Source organism: Sus scrofa, chromosome 14 (genome assembly GCF_000003025.6).
Source record: "Sus scrofa isolate TJ Tabasco breed Duroc chromosome 14, Sscrofa11.1, whole genome shotgun sequence".
Lineage (NCBI taxonomy): Eukaryota > Metazoa > Chordata > Mammalia > Artiodactyla > Suidae > Sus > Sus scrofa.
In genome coordinates, this window is record NC_010456.5 from 76383561 (window position 1) to 76405016 (window position 21456).

The 21456-nt window shown below is 41.5% G+C and overlaps 1 protein-coding gene across 35 annotated transcripts in view; it reads right to left on the reverse strand.

Moving 5' to 3' along the window:
- USP54 (ubiquitin specific peptidase 54) overlaps positions 1-21456 on the reverse strand; it is a 132620-nt gene that overhangs the window by 76338 nt on the left and 34826 nt on the right. For 8 of the 35 annotated variants that reach the window (XR_002338397.1, XR_002338396.1, XR_002338393.1 and 5 more), the window contains exon 1: positions 9589-10998. The exons of 11 other annotated variants lie outside the window; for them this stretch is intronic. The gene's annotated coding sequence lies outside the window, so the exon portion shown is untranslated. Of the gene's footprint in view, positions 1-9588; positions 11005-21456 lie in introns of those variants that run through there. 16 more of the 35 variants (XM_021072555.1, XM_021072548.1, XM_021072547.1 and 13 more) reach the window with 8 other exon arrangements.

Consider the following 21456-nt stretch of genomic DNA (forward strand, 5'->3'; position numbering starts at 1 on the left):
GATCTGGCATTGCTATGGCTGTGGTGTAGGCCATCAGCTGTAGCTCTGATTAGACCCCTAGCCTGAGAATCTCCATATGCCACGGGAGCAGCCCTAAAAAGCAAAAAAAAGGAGTTCCCGTCATAGATCAGTGGTTAACGAATCCGACTAGAAACCATGAGGTTGCGGGTTCGATCCCTGGCCTCGCTCAGTGGGTTAAGGATCCGGCGTTGCCGTGAGCTGTGGTGCAGGTTGCAGATGCGGAATCAGTGGTGAAGAAAGGCATTTGGAGGATTAACAGCTACAGTTATAATAGTAGGTGGACTAATAGTTTGTGATTCCCAGAAGCTTCAGAGACCAATGAAAGCTTCATGTGAAATCTCTGGGTTTACCATGTTTAATGTCACAGTTTAGCACTTAATGAGTTAATAAGTTTTAATCAGAAAGCTGATTCTCAGAGCTTGATTTACCTAGAATGAATTATTAGAAAAGGTTTTAGATCTACAAGATCAAGGATAAATAAATGAAAAAGAAGAGAGGTCTTAGGATGAAGAATTTTTTTTCCTCTTTTCTCTATTTTCTAAATTATCTATATATTTCATCAATAAATTATCTATGATTTATAATTTCTTTACTTAAAGCAAAACTTAAAGTAAAAATTGAGATTTAAACTCATTTTCCCTAAAAATAGGACAAAAAGACTCTGGACCAGAGCTAACCAATCAGTGAGACACTTAATATCCTAACAATATGAAAGCTATTTAATAATGGATAACTATTCCCTACTTAGAAATAGGGGGCCAGATTTGGATTTCTATTGTCTTTCATTCTATTCTCATGGCTGATGCTGCTGAGGTTCAGATCTTCCCCTCTCTGGACTATTGCCCACATCACTGGCTCACTGCCAGGCCTCATTTCCTATATATTTGAACTACCAGAGGACTCCTAAAATGCCATGCCACTCTGCTTTTCAAAACCTTCCAGTAGCTTCCAGAAATAGGTGTTTTTTTGGCTAGAGAAAAACAGTATTTTTCTAATTCACAAGGCAGAGGCAGATATTCATGGGTGGATTTTTCATAAGCTTCTCTCCCATAATTTCTCCTGTTCACTTTTTTCACTGCTAACAGGGTAAAAACATGAACGAATAGTAAACTTCAAGAAACCAAAGCAGGAGTTCCTGTAGTGGCTCAGCGGTTAAGGAACCCAACTTGGATCCATGAGGATGCGGGCTTGATCCCTGACCCCGATCAGTGGGTTAAGGATCCAGCGTTGCAGTGAGCTGTGGATAGGTCACAAATGCAGCTCAGATCTGGTGTGGCTGTAGCTGTGGTGTAGGCCAGTGGCTGCAGCTGTGATTTGACCCCTGGCCTGGGAAATATGCCTTGGATGAGGCCCTGGAAAAAAAAAAAAACCAGCAAAGCAGTCAATATGACCTATTTTGATAGTTTTTCTTATTGATTCATGTTCATGATTGTGACTTTTATACTGCATATTTTTTCACTTTTTTGGTCACCCCATGGCATACAGAGTTCCCCGGCCAGGGATCAGATTCAATCCGCAGTCATGGCTGTGCTGGATCCTTAACCCACTGTGCAGGGCAGGGTATCAAACCTGCGTCCTAGTGCTCCCAAGATGCTGCAGATCCTGTTGCGCCACAGTAGGAACTCTTTTTTTTTTTTTTTTTTTTCTTAGGGCCGCACCTGCGGCATATGGAGGTTGCCAGGCCAGGGGTCCAATCAGAGCTACAGCTGCCAGCCACAGCCACAACCACATCAGATCCAAACAGCCTCTGCAACCTACACCACAGCTCACAGCAATGCCAGATCCTTAACCACAGTGGGAACTTTTAAATTGCATTTTTTATATTCCTATACTGTGCTAGTAAAATTATTACTAATTTATAAAATTGTATTATGTTTGATACCTGCACAAAGTTTGAGAATAATTTCCAGCTACATCTTCTATTCGCTCATTCATTTTCTTGTCTTTTTTTTTTTTTTTTAAAGTGCCACACCTGCGGCATATGGAGGTTCCCAGGTTAGGGGTCCAATCAGAGTTACAGCTGCCCGCCTACACCACAGCCATGGCAACACCAGATCTGAGGCACGTCTGCGATCTACACCAGAGGTCATGACAATGCCAGATCCTTAACCCACTAAGCCAGGCCAGGGATGGAACCAGCATCCTCAAGGGTCCTAGTCAGTTTTGTTAACCGCTGAGCCACAATGGAACACCTATTCACTCATTCATTGATCAGACATTTCGCTGAGCACACATTAAGTACCCCTCACTAATCCTCCACTCTAGGTAAACTGGACCCTTTTGTGTATAATGGATATGTTCATACTCTACTTTCTCAGTGCATGGCTTTAACATTACCTGTACCTGGAGTGCATTCCTCTCCACTCTTCTTGTCAAAAATCATAACTACTACAAAAAAAAAAAAAAAAGAGTTCCCATCATGGTGCAGCGGAAACGAATCTGACTACGAACCAGGAGGTTGCGGATTCAATCCCTGGCCTTGCTGCTCAGTGGGTTAAGAATCTAGTGTTGCCATGAGCTGTGGTGTAGGTTGCAGATACAGCTTGAATCTGGCGTTGTTGTGGCTCTGGGTAGACCGGCAGCAACAGCTCTGATTAAACCCCTAGCCTGGGAATCTCCATATGCCATGGGTGCAGTCCTAAAAAGACAGACAAAAAGCCAAAAAAAAAGAAATCATAACTATCCTATAAGGAATGGCTGCATCAAAAGCCTTCTCAGATCATTTCCCTTTCTCACCTTTCCAATCTCTTCATTTATTTCATTCTCTGTGCTCTTTGTCCACGTGGGACTTAAATTATAGTATTCCTATTCTCCCTCAAATCATGGTTACTTGAGTACATGGACTATATTATATACTCCTTAAGAGTATCTTTTTATTCCACAAAGAGGTTGAATACAATAGGCATTGAATCATTTAAAGTTTAAGGAGAAAACTTTTTGTTTGAAAGGATAAGTACCTAGAACAACCAATTCCAACATACTGATATGACTTTTTTTTTTTTTTTTTTTTTTTTTTGGTCTTTTTAGGGCCACTCCCGCGGCACATGGAGGTTCCCAGGCTAGGGGTCTAATCAGAGCTATAGCTGCTGGCCTATGCTGAAGCCACAGTCACACCAGATCCAAGCTGTATCTTCAACCTACACCACAGCTCACAACAACGCTGGATCCTTAACCCACTGAGCGAGGCCAGGGATCGAACCCAAAACCTCATGGTTCCTAGTCAGATTCGTTTCTGCTGCGCCACGACGGGAACTCCGAAACTGACTCTCCTTAAATAAGAGTTCCCCAAATCTCCATATCTAGCTTGAGATACTATAGACAGTTTTTTCTAATGAAGACTATCAACTGAATCTATATTTGCTTCTGATCCAAGCTTAAAAATAAAAAGAGATAAGCATCTACAACAATAAAAAGGCTATATGTTGATTTATGAACTGGTTATCTCAAACCATTGAATACAGTTACTCAAACAAATTCCGGAGGGTTGGACTTCGGCAGCTTCAAATTATTACATCATGTACAACATGAAAAATTATATGCTGCTAAAAGCCTGATTTTTTTCTTTTCTAAGAACTCAGAAAACTGTTATTTGTAATAAATTTGTCCAAAAGCAGTTGGGAAAATTATTTATTTATTTATTTTGCTTTTTAGGGCTGCCCCCGTGGCATATGGAGGTTCCCAGGCTAGGGGTCTAATCGGAGCTACAGCTGCCAGCCTATGCCACAGCCACAGCAACGAGGGATCCGAGCTACGTCTGCAACCTACACCACAGCTCACGGCAACACCAGATCTGTAACCCACTAAGCGAATCCAGAGATCGAACCCACAACCTCATGATTCCTAGTTGGATTCATTTCCTCTGTGCCATGACAGGAACTCCAGGCGAAAAACAATTTTAAAAACAAGAAGACATATTTCATTTTATTATACTTGACAAACTTTAAGAACTAAGAAATGACAGCTGCAGGCTACCTAGTCCCTCCTTATAAAAATCCAGGGCTATATAGATAATTTACTGACTTCTAAAGGAGGCAGAAAGGGAATAGAAAGAATACAGTGGTTAAAAGTGCAGGCTCTTCAGGACCAACCACATTACATAACCTCAGAAAACACCACGTTCATAGTGGAGATCCATGAGGCATCATTCCCAGAGAGAACTCAATATGGATTATACATTTTAGGGACCTAGAATTCACATGGTAGAACAGGTTTGGGCTCCTCCGCCTAACAACCGTGTTGAATCGATAATTGAAGTCTTAGGTACTTCATCAGTAAAATGAGATTAATAAATAAAATCTCTCTCATACGATTGTTATGAGGATTAAATGAAATAATGTATATATGTACAATTAGCCTGGTATCTAGACTTTATTAAGTGAGGCATAAATATTTCAATGATGATTATAAGGAAGAAAAAGATGATGAATCTACATTCCAATTCTGCTCCATCACTTTCAGGTCATTTAATACCTGTAATAAATGTGATTTATTGACTGTACTGCAACAAAATTATAATACTTAAGGCCAGGTACAAAATATGAATGCCATAAATAGTAGCTATGATTATGATGACTGCACCTCCATACCCATCCTCTCTCTTTCCTTCTTTCTCTCTTACACATACCAACACACAAATATATAATTACTGTGAAAATTCTATTTGATTAAACTGTAATTGATAGCACTAACAGAAAGCCATATCAAAATGAGGGAAAATGTACTCTAAAAATAATTCATTCTCAATACAATTCACCTAGACTACTTTAAGAACTTTCGAACTATTCTTCCCTTTCTAATCCTATCTATAAAACACTGCCAAAAGCAATGTCAGATCAATCATTATTTAGCTCAGAAAACTTTAGTGATAAAATACTTACAGTCAAAATTCCCGATATGGCTCAGCAGTAATGAATCTGACTAGTATCCATGAGGACACAGGTTCAATCCCAGGACTTGCTCAGTTTGTTAAGGATCCGGCATTGCCGAGAGCTGTGGTGCAGGTCACAGACGAGGCTCGGATCTGTTGTTGCAGTGACTGTGGTGTAGGCCAGCAGCTACAGTTCTGATTCGACCCCTAGCCTGGGAACCTCCACATACTGCAGGTGCAACCTTAAAAAAAAAAAAAAAGACCAAAAAAACCCCAAAACTCCATGGCCTTCCACAATTTTAACCCATGCACATCTCCAATCTTATCTACAAATGCTCCCCTTAAAACACAAAAAAGATTTGTTCTTCATATAGGCACAGAGGGGGGTTTTTTTGGTTTGTTGGTTTGTTTCTTTTGTCTTTTGTCTTTTTAGGGCTGCACGGCAGCATATGGAGGTTCCCAGGCGAGGGGTCAAATTGGAGCTGTAGCTGCCTGTCTATACCACAGCTACAGAGATTTGGGATCTGAGCCCCGTCTGTGACCTACACCAGAGCTCACAGCAATGCCTGATACTTAATCTACTGAGCAAGGCCAGGGATAGAACCTGAGTCCTCATGGATATTAGTCAGGTTTGTTAACCACTGAGCCACAATGGCAACTCCTAGGCACAGCATTTCTGCTCATTAAGGAACATGTATATTTATTGAAAAAAATCTGCATATAAGTGGACCCACAGAGTTCAAATCCCTGTTGTTCAAGGGTCATCTATTTTACCCTCCCTCCATCCCCATCCTCCCAGTGAAGGAAGCAGTCTCGCTTAACTATAAAACCAAAAGTAAAAGCACAAATTTGCCTCAGGCCATCAAGTGAAAGATAAAACGAGGCCTGCATTCAAGTTCCACAAGATAATGATCCCTAGGACCAAGGACAGGAATTTAAGGGAAAGATGACATTCCAAAGTAGTAGACCCTCTTTACAAGGAAACATAAGATGATTCAACATATTTTAGCATGTTACTACTCTTCTGCTGATTTGAATAAGCACAATGATAGTCCTAGTTTGACCTCCTAGGCTCAAACACTCTCTGACTGGATATGAAGGAGGAGCTAGTGATGTAAGCCTGACATATACCAGAAGAAAGAGGAAAAAGGTGGTCTTTTCCCACTCCCCACTTTACTTGGATTATAAAAATGTACCCCACCTAATCCTCGGAGCAGTGCTTCTTTGCCTGCCTGCTTGTATCTCTCACAAGTATCCTATCTTAATGTAGGAGAAAATGTCCCAATAAAAAGGTAGAAAGGAGAGGAACAACCCCCCCTCCGCCATGATAACTAAGCAAAGTCCAGCCAACCGCTCCTAACCACCCCTCCCCAACACATCTACTTCTGTAAACTTGCTTCCCCATCTACTACGTTGCCTGACCTCACTCCTGTCTGCCAAGCATGGACCTTGAAGAGCTAGCCCATAAAAGCCTTGTGAAACCCTTCTTCGGGGCTCAGAGTCCGGAGATCAATCTCCTCTGAGCCCTCCAGTGTAATAAACCGGAGTTCTCCAACTCTCTGAGTGCTTGCTTGGTTTCTCGCTGGGTAAAAGAACTGATACACTACAGCTACAGGGCTGTCGCCAGAACTGGCACGCTACAACCACAGGGCTGTCACTAGAGCTGACACACTGCAGCCCAGGGCTGCTGGGCAGCTGCCATAGCATTAACAAATCTATTTCTTCCTATCACTTAGTCTCTTGCTGGATTCCTTCCACACCGAGACACAAAGAACCTGAACACCGGTACATCGAGACACCAGGTGAGTGATTCTAATTAAAAAATCTTGGGTTCAGAGTTCCCATTGTGGTGCAGCAGAAACAAATCAGACTAGTATCCTTGAGGATAAAGCTTCAATTCCAGGCCTCGCTCACTGGGTTAAGAATCCGGCACCGCCGTGAGCTGTGGTGTATGTTGCAGACGTGGCTCGGATCCCAAGTTGCTGTGGCTGTGGTGTAGGCCAGCAGCTGTAGCTCCAATTCAACCCCTAGCCTGGGAACTTCCATGTGCCGTGGGTAGGGCCCTAAAAAGCAAAAAAAAAAAAAAAAAAAAAAGTGGTTTCAGGTCCAAATGTGGCTTTGGCTAGGTTCTAGTCCTGTCCCGTGGGTTCAAGCCCCAATCTGGGTTCTGGCTAGGTTCAGGCCATAAAGGTTGTCATTTTCAGCAACAGCAATTATATTAGGTCCAAGGATAGCAAAATGATACTCTGAGTTCCATAAAATTGCTTTATATTACCCTCTAGTTCAGTAACTTAGGACCAGAGAATTTTTTGCTAATATTTTAAACCACCAAGAGTTTTTGTTTTTATTTTTTTTTAATTAATTTATTTTTTTCTGCCCGCCCCACGGCACATGGAGTTCCTGGGCCAGGGATCATATCCAAGCCACTGCTGCGGCAACACTGGATCCTTTAATCCACTATGCTGAGCTGGGTATCGAACCTGCATCCTGGCATGGCAGAGACGCAGCCCATCCTGTTGTACCAAGCAAGACCCTACTAAGAGTTTTTGAATTTAAATGCATGATTGCAACCATGCACTATTTATAAATTATTATAAGCATACCACTACCCAAATTATTTCAGCACAAACAACAATGAAAGCATGATGATTCTATCAACAAGCGGGAAATAGGAAGGGAAGCCACTCACTGCACTGGCCTGACTCATTTCTGCTGGGAGAACACTGGCACTGAATGGCACAAGCAATTTCAGTGTGAGAGACCAAGCACATGACTGAGAAGGTGACAGAGGATACCAAGGAAAGAAGGGTGGGGAAAAGAGTGGAAGGATGAGCAGGGATCCACTGAAATCTACTCTAAAAGCCTTCACAATACTCAAACAAAAACATTTTAACAGACTCCCTGTTTTAAGCCAGTTCAAATCCTACCTCTATTAATAACAGAAAGATCTTCAGCAAATTACTTAGCCCTCCAGCTCTTTCAGCAGTAAAATTATAATAACAGTAGCCACCATTTAGTCAACACCAGCTCTGGCTAGGCACCAGACACATGGTTTATACTTTAATTCTCACAATTACTTTCCTTATTTTGAAGAAAAGAAAAGCCCACATTCTACCTACGCATGACTGTTTCTCAGAGGGATAATACCACCTACCTGACAACATTGTACTGGGAATTACAAGTAAATATAACACCTTTGGAGTTCCCGTCAGTGGCTCAGTGGTTAAGGAGCCTAACTAATATCCATGAGGACTTAGGTTCGATCCCTGGCCTGGCTCAGTGGGTTAAGGACCCAGGGTTACCGTGAACTGTGGTGTAGGCTGCAGTCGAGGCTAGAATCACTCATTGCTGTGGCTGTGGCATAGTACTGGCAGCTACAGCTCCGACTGGCCCCAGCCTAGGAACTTCCATATGCCATGGGTGCGGCCCTAAAAAGATAAAAAAATAAACAAAAAACACCCTTTAGCAAAGAAACTAGCATTTGCCAACATAGTAGGAGCTCAGGAAATAATCATGCAAGTGTACCTATCACTTGATAAGTTATTCTACTGAACAGCAATGAAATCTCACAAACTTTTCCTCATATGTCTACCATAAAATAACTTTTTTTTTCTTTTCTTCCCAGGGCCACACCTGCGGCATTTGGAAACTCCCTGGGCTAGGGGTTGAATCAGAGCTGCAGCTGCCGGCCTATACCAGAGCCACAGCAGTGGGGGATCTGAGTAGCATCTGTGTCCTACACCACAGCTTGCAGCAACGAGGGTTCCTTAATCTACTGGGCAAGGCCAGGGATTGAACCCACATCCTCAATTCTGTGTTGGGTTCTTAACCCGCTGGGCCACAATGGGAACTCAAAAAATGACCTTTAATGAGCAGTACTTCCTGAGAACCCAAGGCTCACAACTTTATAAGTGCTTGAAATACCAGAGTATCATCCATTTAGTGTCAATACACACAACGACTCACACATACCCATACACACTATTTCTTAGTTGAGGATCAAAATGTATAATCCAAGGAAATAGAAAGCCCATTTTGAAAGTGATATTTGACATAAGCTCAACACCAAATATTAAATATTTTACTTTCAAAGGGATTATCGATCTTACACCTCAAGAAATAAGGTACTAATGAACAAATCTATCTAACTTCCCAAAAATAATTTCCAGAAGCATCTGTTGTCCTCAAGTACTCAGCAAACCATTTCCCAGAATTGACAGTATATTGCCAAAATCTTAGTGAGTTTTGCCAACATTCTGCTGAGAGGGAAAAAGAATCATTCCCATTCTGGAAGTAAATGCTATTTTTCCAGCTTAGCCACAAAATAAGATCTTTTATTATTTTTATCAGTATGTTAATACTAAAAATAGTTATAAAGAAATTACAAATAACCTTCTATTTGAAGAAAATTTAAAATACTAAACCCACAACCCTTGCCTTTAATTCTGTAAGGTCAAGACAATTTATGAGGATGGGTTTTTAAAGCAATAATAAAAATCAAATTTCCAAAGCCTTAAAAATTGAATCTGAGAGGAGGGAAGAAGAGAAAAAACAGCATTAAAGAAGCCTTCTGAAAGTTAAGAGAATCCTATAACCTCACTTTCAAGGTTTTAAACTTTAGCCACTAAAAGCAACACTTCACAAAGAATGACTAGTTCTCTATATCCCTACATCCACCCAGTTTAACCGCAAGTGCTTACCAGACAGCACATTCAACCTCCAGAAAAAGGCCTCCAGCTATCACAAGGGCATTTGTGGGACGAGTGATACAGGAATGGGGAGGGGCAAGGGAAGAGCTAGTTCTGGGGAGGGAAGGGTACGGAGGGAGGAGAGGACTGCAGCTAGCAACAATGGGAAACTGTGAATCTAAACCACAAAGGCTTCCCACAGAACAGGATCAAGGGGAAAGAGCAATTCTTTTTACCACCTACCAGGAACTCAGCACTGACAATTCAGGATAAAGCTAAAAAGATGGGCTTCCAACTAAACACAAAGTAAACTTAAGAAACTAACCAAAAGGAACTTGAAAGGATACATCAAAAACTTCATAGACATCATAAACTTCATGTTTAAAAAAAACATTTAGGAGACTGTTTCCTCCTGGGGCATTCCTGATGACAAAGGTCAGCAGTGTAACAATAAGGTTTGCAGAGTGGCAGCTGCTTTTAAATGGAGGGCCAGCACTAAAGGACAGTCCTTTGCACTAACAGTCAAAAGGAACATTACAAGACACTTTCGTAGTGCTTTAGAGCATAACCAAAACAATGTCATTGTTCAACTCCTTAATTCATAATTCCAGGACTGTCTAGACCTAAATTGAATTAATTCATTTTAATAGGTAAAACTCTTCCAACTGTCTTAAGACACACTCGTAAAGAAAATTATTGTGTAAACTGAGCTGCTGGGTCCAAGAATTGATTTTAAAAAGCTTGAGATCTTAAAAGTTCCCAACTTGAAAGGCGAGGATAGTGAAAAGATTCCCCCTCACACACACTGCACTTCCCCCTCCTCCTTCTCCAAGAGGCCAAATTATATCACTAAGAACAAACAGCAGGCAGAGTCCTACCCTCAAACATGTGATCAGTCCACCCAGAACTTACATCTGCAGTCAGGGCACAAAGGCCCCAGAAGACCAATACACACCCTTCTATGTATTACTCTCAGTTATAAAACAGCTTTATTGAAAGGAGTTTTTCTATAAGCTTACTGATAAAAAATACTCATCAGCAGAATTCTTGCCAAATAGAAAGAGCTGTTGTATTTCTACAGGTTAAGAGAAAATATATGATTTTGATTTTTTAAGATTTAATTAAGATTTATTGGGAAAATTAAACAAATTCAGACACTGCCCAAAACTAATTAAGCTCTTACATTAGTCCTTTCCCAACATGGGAAGTGCCCAAATTAAAAAAAAAGAAAAAGATACAACAGCTTTTCTTTTGCTAACCATTAGCATTCTATTTCAGGTCTCCCAGCACTTGCTGGGGAAAGGGAATGTTACTGCCATTTCAAAATGTGAAACACAGGATTTCTATGATCAATGCTAAATACAAAAAAAAAGAATGTAACTGGAAGTTCCTGTTGTGGCTCAGTGGGTTACAAACCCAACTACTATTCATGAGGATGCGGGTTTAATCCCTGGCCTCACTTAGTGGGTTAAGGATCCAACATTACTGTGGCTGTGGTATAGGCTGGCCGATGTGGCTCCAATTCAACCCCTAGCCCAGGAACTTCCATATGCTGCAGGTGTGACCCTGAAAAAAGAATGTACTTGGGGGAGCTCCCCAGTGGTCTAATGGTTAGGATTCAGTGCTTTTACCACTGTAGGCTGGGCTCAATCTCTGGTCTGGAAACTGAGATCCCATGTCAAGCCACATGCAGTGGCCAAAAAAAAAAAAAAAAAGAACATAACAAATATCAAGGTCAAACTCTCCAATAAAATCTTTAAAAAATATATTAATTGTGGAATTAATCAAATAAAACTATTGAACTGGGGCAGAGTTATAGAGCTTCAACTCTGGTTACAATGCAACTAGATAACATGACTTTTAATTTCAGCCAGTCAAGAGAGGTGATCCACAGGGAAATCTCATCCTAATGGACTTTAACCTCTTTTGAAGCCCCTTAGAAAAAACTTCACCCAAAACTCTCCTACATACTTACATTGTGTCTTGTGTAAGTTATTTTTGGACATTTCTTACTTCTTTTTCAAGACTACACAAGAGATTCTGTCTCATATAGAAAGAGAACCCTTTGTCAACTACTGCATCTCTCAACCCAAAATAAATTGAGTTAACTACAGTTTTGTGCTGGAAAAGTGCCAAATTGCTTGTAGGAGTGTTTCTGTGGGCATGATTGCTAGGTCAAGAAGGAGAGAGATATACATGGTTTTAGATGTCATTTTTAAATGTCTAAGAATCCTGAAATTGGATGACACTGGTTATATGAGTGAAACTGAGCAGGACCCTGCAGAGCCTTCCCAGATACAAAAGCCCCTCTGTGTCCCCTGTTTCTTGTTTGTGGAAAAAAGGCTTTAGTCTCCTAGGTATTCTCAGAGTTCCAAACAGCAGGCTCAACCAATTAATGACTAGAATAGTCAAAAGAATTTACATTCCCACCAAAGTTGTAAGAGGGCTACCTTTCCTCCACGCCCTCTCCAGCACTTACTACTTATAGATTTTTTAATGACGGCCATTCTGATTGGTGTGAGGTGGTACCTCTTTACAGTTTTGATTTGCATTTCTCTAATAAGGAGCTATGCTGAGCACCTTTTCACATGCCTATTGGCCATCTGTCTGTCTTCTTTCAAGAAGTGTCTATTTAGTTCTTCTGCCCACTTTTCTTCCTTTCTTTTTTTTATGACCACACTCGAGGCAGATGAATGTTCCTGGGCCAGGAGTTGAATCAAAGCCCCAGCTGCAAGCTACACCATAGCTGCAGCAATGCCTGATCCTTTAACCCACTGCACCAGGCCAGAGATCTAACCTGTGCCTCCTCAGCAACCCAAGCACCATTACAATTGGATTCTTAACCCATTCTGCCATAGTGGGAACTCCCTGCCCACTGTTCAGTGGTTTGGGTTTTTTGGTTACTAAATTTTGGAAAGTATGCCCTTCTCCGTCATGTCATTTACAAACATTTTCTCCCAGTTTTTTGTTGTCTTTTTGTTCTGTTTATGGTTTCCTCTGCAGTACAAAAGCTTATAAGTTTGTTTGGGTCTCATTTTTTTTTTTTCCTTTTATTTCCATTGCCTTGGGTGACTGACCCAAGAAAATACTGGTACAATTTATGTCACAGAATGTTTTGCCTATGTTCTCATCTAGGAGTTTTATGGTGTCCTGTCTTATATTTAAGTCTTTAAGCCATTTTGAGTTTATTTTTTGTGTATGGTGGGAAGGTGTATTTTAACTTCAATGATTTACATAGGGCTGTCCAACTTTCCCAACACCACTTGCTGAAGAGACTATCTTTTCTCCGTTGTATATTCTTGCCTCCTTTGTTGAAGATTAATTCACCACATGTGTGTGGGTTCATTTCTTGGCTCTTGCACAATGTTCAATTTAATAAAATAATATTTTGCTTTTCTTAGAGCTGTAAAAGACAATTTCTCTAAGAATTTCTCTAAGAAACACCAAAGTGCAGATGCGATTAAGATGGTGGAATAGAAGGACTGGAGCTCAACTTCTCTCTTAAAAACAACAAAATTTAAAACCAAATGCTGAGCAATCTTCAACCAAATGGACCAGAAACTTTCAAAAAGATACCCTACTCCAGAAGACAAAGAGGAGGCCACATCAAGAGGTAGGAGGGGCGATTACGTGATATAAGCAACCCCATACCTCCCAGGTGGGAAGCCCCTCAGACTGGAAAGTAACTGTTTCACGAAGACTCACCTACAAGAGTGAGAATTCTGAGCCTCACATCAAACCCTCACGTGTGTGGGGATCTGGCACTGGGAGAAAGAGCCCCTGGAGTATCTGGCATTGAAGGCCAGTGGGGCTTGTGTGCAGGAGCTCCATGGGACTGGGGGAAACAGAAATACCATTCTTAAAAGATGCACACAGACTTTCATGTGCACTGAGTCCCAGGGCAAAGTTAAGTCTCCATAGAAATCTGGGTCAAACCTGACTGCAGTTCTTAGAGGATGTCCTGGAAAAACAGGGGTGAATGTGGCTTGTTGTGGGGGAAGGACATTGGAAGCAAAGCTCTTGGGAATATTCAGCAGTGTGCCTTTCTCTGGAGGTGGCCATTTTGGGAAAATCTGGCCCCACCCATCAGCCTGAGAAGGCCCAGGCCAAAGAACAATCCAGGTGGGATCACAGCTCTGCCCAACAGTCAACAGACTGCCTAAAGACCCCCCAGGCACACAGCCACCTTTAATCTTACCCAGAGACAAAGCCCCACCCACCAGAGGATAGGAATCAGCTCTACCTAACAGTGGGCAGGTATCAGCCCCTCTCATCAGGAAGCCTACAGCAAGTCCCCCTCCCCCACCAACTTCAGCCACAAGGGGGGCAGACACCAGAAGTAAGAGAGGCTACAATTCTATTATCTGTAAAAAGGTCACCACACCAAAAACCTATAAAAATGAAAAGACAGAGAACTATAACTCAGATGAGGGAGAAAGAAAAAAAACCCAGAAAAACAGCTAAGTGATCAGGATGTTCTCAGCCTCCAGGAAAAAGACTTTAGACTGTTGATGCTGAAGATGATGCAAGACATTGGAAATAAACTGGAGGCAAAGATGGATAATTTACAGGAAACACTGAGCAAAGAGATACAAGATATAAAACTTAAACAAGAAGAGATGCAGGGAGTTCCCATCATGGTACAGTGGTTAACGAATCCAACTAGGAACCATGAGGTTGCAGGTTCGATCCCTGGCATTGCTCGGTGGGTTAAGGATCCGGCGTTGCCATGAGCTGTGGTGTAGGTCGTAGACATGGCTCGGATCCCACATTGCTGTGGCTGTGGCGTGGGCTGGCAGCTACAGCTCCAATTAGACCCCTATCCTGGGAATTTCCATATGCCAAAGGAAGCAGCCCTAGAAAAGGCAAAAAGACAAAAAAAAAAAAAAAAAAAAAAAAAAAAACAAGAAGAGATGAAAAATGCAGTAACTGAAATAAAAAATTCATTTTAAGCAGCCAACAGCAGAATATAGGAGGCAGAAGAATGAATAAGCGAGGTGGAGGACAGATTAGTGGAAATTATGGCTGTGAAACAAAAAAGAGAAAAAAGATTGAAAAGCAATGAAGAGAGTCTCAGAGAACTCTGGGATATTAAATGCATCAACATCTGTATTACAGGGGTGCCAGAAGGAGGAGAGAGAGAGAAGGGGACAGAAAAAATATTCAAAGAGATAATAACCAAAAACTTCCCTAACATGAGAAAGAAACCACTCACTCAAATCCAGGAAGCGCAATGAGTACCATATAAAATAAACCCAAGGAGGAATACTCCAAGACACATACTAATCAAACTGACCAAAATTAAAGAAACACCAAGGTGACTCCTTCTTGGAGTAACCTCAAAGCAAAGCCATTTTTGCTAATTTTTACTTCTGAGATGCTAATTATAATGCTGATGTTAGCAGTAAAGACAGAAGTTGAGTGGCTCCAAAGTAGGAGCCAAATTAGAAAATAAAACCTCTTGATTCTGGAGTTCCTGTCGTGGCTCAGTGGTTAACGAATCCAACTAGAAACCATGAGGTTTCAATCCCTGCCCTTGCTCAGTGGGTTAAGGATCCAGCGTTGCTGTGAGCTGTGGTATAGGCTGCAGACACGGCTCAGATCCTGCGTTGCTGTGGCTCTGGCATAGGCCAGCAGCTACAGCTCCAATTAGACCCCTAGCCTGGGAACCTCCACATGGCGCAGGTGCAGCCCTAGAAAAAACAAAAAGAAAAAAGAAAGAAAGAAAGAAAGAAAAATAAAATAAAATAAAATCTCTTGATTCTCAGCACTCTAAAGAGTAATGAGAAAATGTGGGGACTTTTAAATAAACTATGAAGGACTAAAGTGGGAAGGGGCAGGGTAGAGGCTGCTTTATATCAAGTGGAAGCCCACAGAAGAGTAGCATTTGATTTCTGGGCTGTATATTCACATGGGGAAAAAAGTTTAATGGAGTTCTGTTAAACTGGAGTTTTAGAAAATGAAACTAGAATACAGACTTTATCTTAGTTAACAAAGAACCTAAGAGAAAACATTCTAGCCTTTGATTCTAGATTGTAAAGAAGAATATACTGGAAAGTCCATGGAAAATGGTAAAAACTTTTATTTTCATACTAATTTGTATCTAGTTTTTACTCTGAGTTTTATTCAATGTTAGAAAATAGTTTATGTACCTTAAATAGGTCATTATTTTACTCAAGTACACATTAATGAAAAGAGGTATATTGCAGAGAAAGAAGAGAGAAGAAAAAGGCAAAAAAAAAAAAAAAAATGATCCCAAAGACACACTTTGGAGAAGCTCTAGCTGTTAATCACAGACCTAAGCAACAAAGCCATTCAAAAACATATCTGTATTTCTCACACAAATGAATTCTGAAAAAAGAGCAAAGGCAGTCAGTCAGGGGCCACATATTTGGGCTTCTAATGTTTTTAATAGTATCATTTAAATTCATATGTTCAATTACAACTTGCATCATCCTAAAAATTATTTGAAATAGCATCATGTCACTATGATCACAGCCAACATATCTCTAGAACAAGGGTTTAAAATTTCTTCAAACAGACTGAAAGCTCCTTGAGAAGAGTAAGAATATAGGTATCTCTCAAGGATACTAGAGAATCACCTAAATATCAGTCTCACAGAAAGTGGTAAAAAATGTGAACCTTTCATTCTTTTTTTAAATCTTAAGACTACAAGTTTAAGGCACAATCAAGGAAGAAGAGAGGCATGCCTAAGAAGAAAAAAAGAAAGAAGAAAATGATGATGGGGGGAAAGCTGACCAAATATTGAGTGCCAGTAAAAATTATGTTGCTAGCCTATTCCTGTTTTATAGACTCCAGCACAGATTAGACAGACTCTGCCCATGCAATCTCATGAGACCATACAGAGCTTGAAATTACTACTTCCTGAAAGGAGAAGCAGACATTGAGGCACAGTTATGCTGCTTCTACATTATCACATTTCCTCAGAACATGTCCGACCCCTAATTCTATATTTTTCTCATTTTCACCTGCTCTGTCCTTATCTTAAAGCTCTTCAAACCCTAAGACCCCAAATCCATTTCTAGAGCTCCTTCTTCAAGTGCTTTTATTCCAAATCTATAAAGATTTAGGGAAGGCATATAATGAAAGGATTGATTAAAGGACAGTGACGACAATGGCAAAAGTTCAGGATGGCCACAAATTTAATTAAGGAACAATCAGAAGAGCAATTTGCTCCCAGTTCTGATAACACCTCCCTATGTCACTGATATGATTATGTGTGCTAAAACAGAAGATTCTAAAGGCAAAAACTTTCCTTAAAAAGTTTAAGGATCAGGGAGTTCCCGTTTTGGTGCAGCACAAACGAATCCAACTAGTAACCATGAGGATGTGGGTTTGATCCCTGGCCTCATTCAGTGGATTAAGGATCAAGGGTTACTGCAAACTTCAGTGTAGGCCTCAGGTGCAGCTCCGATTCAACCCCTAGCTCAGGAACTTCCATATGTCACAGGTGTGGCCCTAAAATAAAAGGTTTCAAAAGAATCTTTTGAAAATTGAGTCTGCAGTTGTGGTAAGCTGTCCGCAGTGTGATTTAATATTGTTTCCTGAACCGTTTCTAGTCTTCTCTAGTTGAAGTGAAAGCTTCTGAGATTTCTACCACACTTCCGCAAACTATAACTGATTTGGGATAGATAAGCATGGAGGGAGTTCCTGTTGCGGCTCATCAGGTTAAAAATCCGACAGGTGTCCATAGGGATACAGATTCCATTCCTGGCCTTGCTCTGGGGGTTAAGGGTCCAGCATTGCCACAGGCTGTGGTGTGGGTTGCAGATAAGGCTCAGATCTGGCATGGCTGTGGCTATGGCATAAACCAAGAGCTGCAGCTGTGACTCAACCCCTAGCCCACGGGCTTCCGTATGCCACAGGTAGCCCTAAAAAAAAAAAAAAAAAAAAGATATGCCTGCCAACATTTTCCCCAAGTTCAACTGAACCTTAAAAATCACACAATTGGGAGTTCCCGTCGTGGCGCAGTGGTTAACGAATCCAACTAGGAACCATGAGGTCGAGGGTTCGATCCCTGGCCTTGCTCAATGGGTTAATGATCCGGCATTGCCGTGAGGTGTGGTGTAGGTCGCAGACACGGCTCGGATCCTCTGTTGCTGTGGCTCTGGTGTAGGCTGGTGGCTACAGCTCCGATTCGACCCCTAGCCTGGGAACCTCCATATGCTGCAGGAGCGGCCCAAAAAATGGCAAAAAGACAAAAAAAAACAAAAAACATACAATTGTGCCAGGACCATTCAATAGGGAAAGAATAGTCTCTTTAACAAACAGTATTGAAGCTGTTACCCCAAAATTGGGTTTGCCTCTTAGTGGGTATAAAGCCAAAAGACACAACAAAGCCAGATGTCAGGAGGAAGGTTTTACAACTTGAAGCAAGTGAGGAGAATATCACAGATCTTTCCCAAAGCAGTGTCTTCCCAAACAGTGGGAAAGTTTTAAGCTAAGGTTATATGTATATTCATGAAGAGGCTTGGGCCAATGACAGAGTCCAAGCTTTAGTGGACTCTGAAGTCATAAGGGTCAGAAAAGTCAACATCAACATCCCTAGGGTTCCAGTTGATCTGGTCGTTGAACATTTCTTCGCTAACCTTTTACCACTGGAAAAGAACTGGAAGTCTTTTTTTTTTTTTTTTTTTTGGTCTTTTGTCTTTTGTCATTTTAGGGCTACACCTGAGACATATGGAGGGTCCCAGGCTAGAGGTCGAATCAGAGCTATCTATGGCTGCCAGCCTACGCCACAACAATGCCACATCCGAGCCACGTCTGCGGCCTACACCACAGGTCACGGCAACGCCAGATCCTTTAACCCACTGAACAAGGCCAGGGATCAAACCCACGTCCTCAGGGATCTTAGTTGTTTCCTTAACTCCAGCACTGGGAGTCTTTACAATTGTTCCATTATCTTTGCTACTGTCACCTCTCTTATCTGATAAGTCTATTTGTTTCTGCATTCCTTTGTTCCCTTAGAATCCTTAATTACAGAGACCTGTTCAAAAACAGGCTTTGTAGCCAGGATTAGATTACAAAATGGCTTAGGCCAAAAATGCCTTCTCTTGTGTCAAGAAAGCCATGCCTGTTTCTTTCTCCCGGGACCCCCTACCCTACCTGCTTAAATGCAACTGGATATCCATATGCAAAAGAATGCAGTTAGACTTTTATCTCACACCCTATGCAAGAATTAACTGAAAATGGATTGAATAAATAAATGAGCTAAAACTATAAAAATTTATACATATAAACATACAACTTCAAGAGCTTGGGTTCAGCAAAGTCCCCTTAGATATAACACAAGCAGCATAAAGAAAAACAGATAAACCTGACTTAAAAATTAAAACTTTTTGGCGTTCTCTTGTGGTGCAGTATGTTAAGGATCTAGCGTTATTTATCACTGCAGTGGCTAGGGTCGCTGGTGTGGTGCAGATTCAACCTTGGCCCTGGACCTTTTGTATGCCATGGGTATAGCCAAAAAAATCAAAAAATAAAAATTAATAGACTTGCATTTGCCAGGGCAGAGGGAAGAGAGAGGGGGACAGATGGGAGTTTGAGGTTGGTAGATGTAAACTATACATTTATAGCAGATAAGTAACAGAGTCCTTCTGTATAGCACAGGGAGTTGTGCCCAGTCTCTTGGGTTAGACCATGATGTAAGATAGGATGTATGTGTATGTGTGGCTGGGTCACATTACTGTACAGCAGAAGTTGAAGGAACATCATAAATCAACTATACTTTACTAAAAAATAAATAACATAAAAATTAAAACTTTCATGCTTCAATGGACACCATCAAGGTAATAAGGGAATTGCCTTTGCGGCTCAATGGTAACAAACACAACCAGTATCTATGGGTTTTTTTTTTTTTTTTTGTCTTTTTGCCTTTTCTTGAGCTGCTCCTGCAGCATATGGAGGTTCCAGGCTAGGGGTCTAATGGAGGCTGTAGCCGCCGGCCTATGCCAAAGCCACAGCAACGCAGGATCCAAGCTGCAGCTGCAACCCAAACACAGCTCACGGCAACGCCGAATCCTTAACCCACTGAGCAAGGCCAGGGATCAAACCAGTAACCTCACGGTTCCTAGTCGGATTCGTTAACCACTGAGCCACGATGGGAACTCCAATACTGGTTTATTAATTGCAACAAATGTACCATACCTAAAATGTTAATAATAGAGGAAACTATGTGTGGAGAGATAGTGATAGGGATAGCATAGAATAGTTACACAAGTAGTTGTAGAAGTCCCCAGGGGACCACAGACAGAGAGGGAAACCTAGGGAACTTTGGGAGACTACTCTAAGTTAATAATCACTCAAGAAATCCACTAGAACATCGGGGAAGGAAGCAGGCTTGCTTAACTATAAAACCATAAGTAAAAGAGATATACCTCCAGTCATTAAGTGAAAGATAAAATGAGGCATGCATATGCATTCAAGTTCCGCAAGATAATGATCCTTAGGACCAAGGACGGGAATCGAAGGGAAAGACAACATACCAAAGTAAGAGACTCATTATACAGAAACCTAAGATGATTCAACATATTTTAACATATGTTACCACCCTTCTGATTTGAATAAGCACCATCACAGTCCTAGTTGTGTTTTTTTGTTTTTGTCTTTTTGCCATTTCTTGGGCTGCTCCCACAGCATATGGAGGTTCCCAGGCTAGGGGTCAAATCGGAGCTGTAGCCACCGGCCTACACCACAGCCACAGCAACGCAGAATCCGAGCCGAGTCTGCAACCTACACCACACCTCAAGGCAATGCCGGATTCTTAACCCACTGAGCAAGGCCAGGGATCGAACCCGCAACCTCATGGTTCCTAGTCGGATTCATTAACCACTGCACCACGATGGGAACTCCCACAGTCCTAGTTTGAATTCATAGGGTCAAATATTCTCTTACCCAGTGTGAAGGAGGAGCTAGTGATGTGAGCCTACTTGAAGAATGAGGAAGAAGCCTGTCTTTTCCCCCTCCCAACTTTCCTTGGATTACAAAAATGTATACCACCTAATCCTCTGAGCAGAGCCTCCTTCTCAGCCCACTTGTAGCTCTCACAAGTGTCCTATCTTAATAAATCTATTTCTTGCCTAGCACTTTGTCTCTTGCTGAATTACTTCTGGGCTGAGACACAAAGAACCTGAACTTCAGTAAGTCCAGACACCAGGTGAGTGATTCCAATTAAAAAAACTACCGGTTGGAGTTCCAGTTGTGGCTCAGTGGTAACAAACCTAACTAATGTCTATGAGGATATGGGTTTGATCCCTGGCCTCGCTCAGTGGGTTAAGGATCCGGCATTGCCGTGAGCTGGGGTGTAGGTTGCAGATGAAGTTCAGATACAGCATGGCTGTGGCTGTGGCTGGCAGCTGCAGCTCTGATTCAACCCCTAGCCTGGGAACTTTCATATGCCACACCTGTAGCTCTAAAAAGACCAAAAAAAAAAAAAAAAAAAAAAGTGGGTTCAAGTCCCAATCTGGGTTTAGGCTGGGTTCAAGTCAGAGGTATTTCAGTTTCATTATCATATGGGAACTCTACCACTGAAATGGAGCAGGACCTTCTGGGTACAATTCCTTTCCTTGTCTCCTGTTTCTTGTTTGTAGGAAGAAACAGGCTTTGCTTAGTCACCTTGACCTTCCCTAAGTTCCAAAGGGCAGATTCAAACAGTTGCTTATCAGGGAAGAGAGGAAATGCAGAAACAAAGGAGGAGCAATCTAGAAACAACAATGCAGCAATAAAGTAGAGTCCTGGTTCCTCCTCAAGGAATACACACAATAATACCTTAAGATCCCCACCTAGGTAGAGAATGATAACTTCAGGGTAAGAACAAGATTCTTGGAACACCACTCAGTTACCTCACCACCAACCAATTAG